Raw genomic sequence first — 7,500 nt, forward strand, 5'->3', positions numbered from 1 at the left:
ATGTCTTTATGATTTTCAGTCCATGCCTCAGCCGGCCTGAAGCTCCACTGATGCGCATGTGCGGATGCCTCTATCTAGCGGACATAAAATAAAGACAATCATTCAAATGTGAATGAGTCGGCGTGATGCTCCGGGATGTGTGGAGCTCAGGGAGCTCCACGAGTGAGGGAGTTAAGTTAGGGCGGGGGTGCAAGTAGGCTCTAGGATTCCCCGAGTCGGGGCGAGCGATGGGTTTAGAGGCGTATCGCATTGAAGATAATGGCCGCATATCCTTCTTGGACTTTTCTAAAGCCTTTGACTCGGTCGAACATCCATTTATCATAGCAACGCTCGAACATTTTGGATTTGGTTAAATATTCAGGAATGTGATCCGTGGGCTCTATGAGAATATTCATAGCTGTGTCACCCTGCCAAGCGGCACCACTCCGAGCTTCCATGTTGATGTGGGAATCCCCCAAGGTTGCCCCATCTCACCCTATTTATTTATAATTGCTACCGAAATGCTAGCCGTTTATGTTGAAAAGAGCAACGATATCCAAAAGTTAGACGTGCTGGGGACTGAAATTGTTATTAGCCTGCTGGCAGATGACACAACCTTAGTTTTGAAAAATGAACATCAAGTCCCAATAAGTGCCGAAAACAACCAAAACATTCTCCAAGGCTTCAGGATTGTCATTAAACTTAAAGAAATGCAAACTTCTTGCGCTGCATGACTCGCCACTAAAGGAAATCAGCGATGTTTCCATGAAATCAGAAATAAAATACTTGAGCATTTTCCTATCCAAGGACCAAACGTTAAATCAATCCAGGAACATTGAATCTAAACTGAATCAAAGTAAAGCTTAATTCTAATATATGGCTCCAGAGAGATTTATCAATATTAGGCCGGATATATTTGACTAAAATGGATGTGTTTATCCAGATGTATATACCCAGCGTATTCCAATGCTGCTCCAAATCAACTCGTAAAATCTGTTAACCAAATCAATTTCAACTTTATCTGGAGGAACAGACCACACCATCTAAGAAAAATCACATATGGTGAAAGAAACAAGTGAAGGAGGGCTGAAAGTGATAGAGTCGGACTGCTTGAATGGGACATTGAAGGTGAACTGGTTGAAATCCTGGATCAAACCTCATCGTTCTTTCTGGTATTGTACTCCAAACTACTTATTCAACAAAGTCGGCGGCCTGAGTCTTCTGCTTATCTCTGACTTGGATATCAACAAGATTCCTGTCAAATGTTCAGAGTTCCATAAACAAATATTATTATACTGGAAAATGATATACGTACACAATTTCTCACCACACAGTATAATAGTTTGGAACAATCGATATGTACTGCATGGCAACAAACCTCTGTTTTACAAGGAATGCTTTGAGAAAGGTATATGGTCGATAATTGACTTGATGGATGACACTGGCAGTCCTCTGGACAATGAGCAGTTCTGTACTACACACAGATTCAAGCCTCCCATATTAGAGTTGCTAAAGTTACGAAACGCACTGCCTCGACAATTTGTATTCCTGACCAAAAATATAATGACGCACCGAACCGTACAACCACAGTTACCCCGACTATCACTCCAGGGAATCTCAATTGTGGACAGAAAGCGCGGCAACTCCTTTATTAGGAAATGTTTCACAGGAAACTTATTCCCTGGACGTCAAAAAAAAAAAAAAGGATATTTTAAATAAATTTGATGAGGAATCGATTGCCACGCTGCGAACCATGTATCTGACTCTACCCATACCCCCAAGGCAAAAGAGACCCACTTCAAAATTATGACTGACATCTACCCATCTAAGGAATTATCGAGGGTACGCTTTAATTTTGAAGATAATATTTGTACATTTTGTGAAGACAACATTGAAACCACTGACCATATATTTTTTCTCCTTCTCATTCCATCGTCACCAGTTTCCTTCTCAAAAGATGATATAACATTCTGTTTACTTATAAGCAACATAACAGATGAACTCTGTGTCAATGTTCTTTTAGGCCTGGCCAAGTTCTTCATTCACAAGAACAGAATGCAAAAATGCTCCCCAAATTTTAATGTCTTCATAAACGATTTTGAAATATAAAAAAAAAAAAAAAAAAATCCTTAAAACTTATGGAAAAATCCAAAAACTAAAAAATATAGTTACCCATGTCCGAGGTTCCTTTTTTTTTTGGTAAAAAAAAAAAAACAAAAAAAAAAAAACAACTTGATTACATGTTACATTCCCCTTGCAATTTTTTTTTTTTTTTTTCGTTTTAATTTCTTATTTGTCTATCTATTGATTTAATTACTTCCTTTTAATTTCTTTTTTTGTCTCGCACTGTAAATTTCTCACAAACCTGTAACACTATTAACTTCTCATTACATACAGAACAAATGTCCTGATGTCCGTTGCTTCCTCATCCCTGGTTGTTTCATTGACATTCAGTTCTACCTTGCTATGTTTATTTGTACATTTGTATATTTGGGTGTACTATTTATGTTCAATTAAAAACAGTTTGATGTCTGAGATTCCTTGTGAACCGCCAACTTAATTACATGTTATATTCCCCTCACAATTTTTTTTTTTCGTTTTTAATTTTATTTTTCTATCTATTTATTTAATTATATCCTTCTAATTTTCTTTTTTTGTCTAGAATTAAAAATTTCTCGCAAACCGTTAACACTATTAACTTCTGATTACTTACACCACGAATGCGCTTATGCCCCCCCACCCATCCCGCTTTTTCCGTACGGAGGCAGACACTGAGATCGAAAGCAAATGGGTGTCATTGAAATGCAGTAACAGGGTGATAACAGCCGTGTTCGAAGTGTGTAGGGGCTTATAGGAGAGCAGAAGCACGTCACGCAATTCACCTGAGTTCGGAGGATCGGGAGTACCAGGGCCCATAGCGGAGAAGCGGAAGAGCGGAGTTATGTGTCTCTTCTCAAAGGCGGGGAAACTGGGGGGCAGCAGGACCCCTTATACCGGCTAATGTGAGTCTTCTCCGGACATAGATCACCCGGACTTATGACTGGAGCTCCCGGACCTCTGGGCACACACATATGTGAATGAGTGGATGAGCTAATGTTGGTTTGGTTGTGGATACGTTTCGGCCAATGCTATCAGCACAGCTATGATTATCCCCAGAACGTTGAGAACGAGCTCCCGGAACTCCAGACATGCGTATATAAAAGAGTGGAATTAAGGTGTGTGTGTGTGTGTGTGTGTGTGTGTGTGTGTGTGTGTGTATACGTGTGGGACAGAAGTAATGTTGGGGACAGAAATTGTTATTAGCCTGCTGGCAGATGACACAACCTTAGTTTTGAAAAATGAACATCAAGTCCCAATAAGTGCTGAAAACAACCAAAACATTCTCCAAGGCTTCAGGATTGTCATTAAACTTAAAGAAATGCAAACTTCTTGCGCTGCATGACTCGCCACTAAAGGAAATCAGCGATGTTTCCATGAAATCAGAAATAAAATACTTGAGCATTTTCCTATCCAAGGACCAAACGTTAAATCAATCCAGGAACATTGAATCTAAACTGAATCAAAGTAAAGCTTAATTCTAATATATGGCTCCAGAGAGATTTATCAATATTAGGCCGGATATATTTGACTAAAATGGATGTGTTTATCCAGATGTATATACCCAGCGTATTCCAATGCTGCTCCAAATCAACTCGTAAAATCTGTTAACCAAATCAATTTCAACTTTATCTGGAGGAACAGACCACACCATCTAAGAAAAATCACATATGGTGAAAGAAACAAGTGAAGGAGGGCTGAAAGTGATAGAGTCGGACTGCTTGAATGGGACATTGAAGGTGAACTGGTTGAAATCCTGGATCAAACCTCATCGTTCTTTCTGGTATTGTACTCCAAACTACTTATTCAACAAAGTCGGCGGCCTGAGTCTTCTGCTTATCTCTGACTTGGATATCAACAAGATTCCTGTCAAATGTTCAGAGTTCCATAAACAAATATTATTATACTGGAAAATGATATACGTACACAATTTCTCACCACACAGTATAATAGTTTGGAACAATCGATATGTACTGCATGGCAACAAACCTCTGTTTTACAAGGAATGCTTTGAGAAAGGTATATGGTCGATAATTGACTTGATGGATGACACTGGCAGTCCTCTGGACAATGAGCAGTTCTGTACTACACACAGATTCAAGCCTCCCATATTAGAGTTGCTAAAGTTACGAAACGCACTGCCTCGACAATTTGTATTCCTGACCAAAAATATAATGACGCACCGAACCGTACAACCACAGTTACCCCGACTATCACTCCAGGGAATCTCAATTGTGGACAGAAAGCGCGGCAACTCCTTTATTAGGAAATGTTTCACAGGAAACTTATTCCCTGGACGTCAAAAAAAAAAAAAAGGATATTTTAAATAAATTTGATGAGGAATCGATTGCCACGCTGCGAACCATGTATCTGACTCTACCCATACCCCCAAGGCAAAAGAGACCCACTTCAAAATTATGACTGACATCTACCCATCTAAGGAATTATCGAGGGTACGCTTTAATTTTGAAGATAATATTTGTACATTTTGTGAAGACAACATTGAAACCACTGACCATATATTTTTTCTCCTTCTCATTCCATCGTCACCAGTTTCCTTCTCAAAAGATGATATAACATTCTGTTTACTTATAAGCAACATAACAGATGAACTCTGTGTCAATGTTCTTTTAGGCCTGGCCAAGTTCTTCATTCACAAGAACAGAATGCAAAAATGCTCCCCAAATTTTAATGTCTTCATAAACGATTTTGAAATATAAAAAAAAAAAAAAAAAATCCTTAAAACTTATGGAAAAATCCAAAAACTAAAAAATATAGTTACCCATGTCCGAGGTTCCTTTTTTTTTTGGTAAAAAAAAAAAACAAAAAAAAAACAACAACTTGATTACATGTTACATTCCCCTTGCAATTTTTTTTTTTTTTTTTTCGTTTTAATTTCTTATTTGTCTATCTATTGATTTAATTACTTCCTTTTAATTTCTTTTTTTGTCTCGCACTGTAAATTTCTCACAAACCTGTAACACTATTAACTTCTCATTACATACAGAACAAATGTCCTGATGTCCGTTGCTTCCTCATCCCTGGTTGTTTCATTGACATTCAGTTCTACCTTGCTATGTTTATTTGTACATCTGTATATTTGGGTGTACTATTTATGTTCAATTAAAAACAGTTTGATGTCTGAGATTCCTTGTGAACCGCCAACTTAATTACATGTTATATTCCCCTCACAATTTTTTTTTTTCGTTTTTAATTTTATTTTTCTATCTATTTATTTAATTATATCCTTTTAATTTTCTTTTTTTGTCTAGCATTAAAAATTTCTCGCAAACCGTTAACACTATTAACTTCTGATTACTTACACCACGAATGCGCTTATGCCCCCCCACCCATCCCGCTTTTTCCGTACGGAGGCAGACACTGAGATCGAAAGCAAATGGGTGTCATTGAAATGCAGTAACAGGGTGATAACAGCCGTGTTCGAAGTGTGTAGGGGCTTATAGGAGAGCAGAAGCACGTCACGCAATTCACCTGAGTTCGGAGGATCGGGAGTACCAGGGCCCATAGCGGAGAAGCGGAAGAGCGGAGTTATGTGTCTCTTCTCAAAGGCGGGGAAGCTGGGGGGCAGCAGGACCCCTTAGACCGGCTAAGGTGAGCCTACTCCGGACAGAGATCACCCGGAGTTATGACTGGAGCTCCCGGACCTCTGGGCACACACATATGTGAATGACTGGATGAGCTAATGTTGGTTTGGTTGTGGATACGTTTCGGCCAATGCTATCAGCACAGCGATGATGAGTTCAGGTGTGTCTGTGTGTGTTTGTGTGTTTGTGTGTGTGTGTGTGTGTGTGTGTGTGTGTGCGTGTGTTTGTGTGTGTGTGAGAGTTTGTTTTTGTGGGTTGGGGGGGGTTCCCGCGGACACGGAGTACCAGGGCCTGGAGCGGATGAGGTGAGGAGCGGAGGAGAGCAGAAGCCCGGACCGTGATTCGCTTGTGTCCAGCGGTTCGGGAGTTCCAGGGCCCGAAACGGAGGAGCGGAGGAGCGGAGGAGCGGAGGAGCGGAGGAGCGGAGGAGCGGAGGAGCGGAGGACAGCAAAACCCCTTTCTGCAATTCGCCTGAGTCCGGCGGATCGGTAGTACCTGGTTCCGCAGCGGATGAGCGGAGGAGTGGAGGAGATGTTTCTCTTCTCAGAGGCGGCGAGGGGGGGGGGCAGGACCCCTTACCCTTATCCCCCCCGGACGTTTGAGTGGAGCTCCCGGACCTCCGGGCACGCACATGCGAATGACTGGATCACAGGGAGTGCCAGGGCCTGGAGCGGATGAGCAGAGGAGAGGCGGAGGGCAGAAGCCCGGCCCTGTTCAAGAGTTCCAGGGTCCAAAGCGGGGGAGCGAAGAAGCGGAGGAGGGGAGGAGAGCAGAAGAGCAAAAAACTGGCCCGGAATTCACCGAAGTCCCGCGGATCGGGAGTTCCAGGGCCCGGAGCGGAAGAGCGGAGGAGCGGAGGAGAGGAGGAGCGGAGCAAAGCTAAGCCCGTCTTAACAACAAGGAAATTACAGATGAGGCTATAATTTCTAATGAAAACTTTAAATTCTATAGCCACGTATACACTTCGACATTGTCAAAAAGCGATTGTGACTCCTTTCCATTAAATATTCCTCAATATATCCCAAAAATAAACAACAAACAATATATGTTTGTTTATATATGTTTATATATAAACAACAAAAAATATACAGTTTGATGTCTGAGATTCCTTGTGAATCGCCAACTTAATTACATGTCGTATTCCCCTTGCATTTTTTTTTTTTGGTTTTAATTTCATTTGTCTATCTATTTATCTAATTATTTCCTTTTAATTTCGTTTTTTGTCTAGCACTGTAAATTTCTCACAAACCTGTAACACTATTAACTTCTCATTACATACAGAACAAATGTCCTCATGTCCGTTGCTTCCTCATGCCTGGTTGTTTCATTGACATTCAGTTCTACCTTGCTATGTTTATTTGTACATTTGTATATTTGGGTGTACTATTTATGTTCAATTAAAAACAGTTTGATGTCTGAGATTCCCTGTGAACCGCCAACTTAATTACATGTTATATTCCCCTCACAATTTTTTTTTTTTCGTTTTTAATTTTATTTTTCTATCTATTTATTTAATTATATCCTTTTAATTTTCTTTTTTTGTCTAGCATTAAAAATTTCTCGCAAACCGTTAACACTATTAACTTCTGATTACTTACAGCACGAATGCGCTTATGCCCCCCCACCCCCCACCCCCCCGCTTTTTCCGTACGGTGGCAGACACTGAGATCGAAAGCAAATGGGTGTCATTGAAATGCAGTAACAGGGTGATAACAGCCGTGTTCGAAGTGTGTAGGGGCTTATAGTAGAGCAGAAGCACGTCACGCAATTCACCTGAGTTCGGAGGATCGGGAGTACCAGGGCCCATAGCGGAGAAGCG

The sequence above is a fragment of the Fistularia commersonii genome, unplaced genomic scaffold, assembly GCF_037954325.1.
Source record: "Fistularia commersonii isolate RoL2024-O1a breed Wild unplaced genomic scaffold, RoL_Fcom_v1.0 HiC_scaffold_62, whole genome shotgun sequence".
Taxonomy (NCBI): domain Eukaryota; kingdom Metazoa; phylum Chordata; class Actinopteri; order Syngnathiformes; family Fistulariidae; genus Fistularia; species Fistularia commersonii.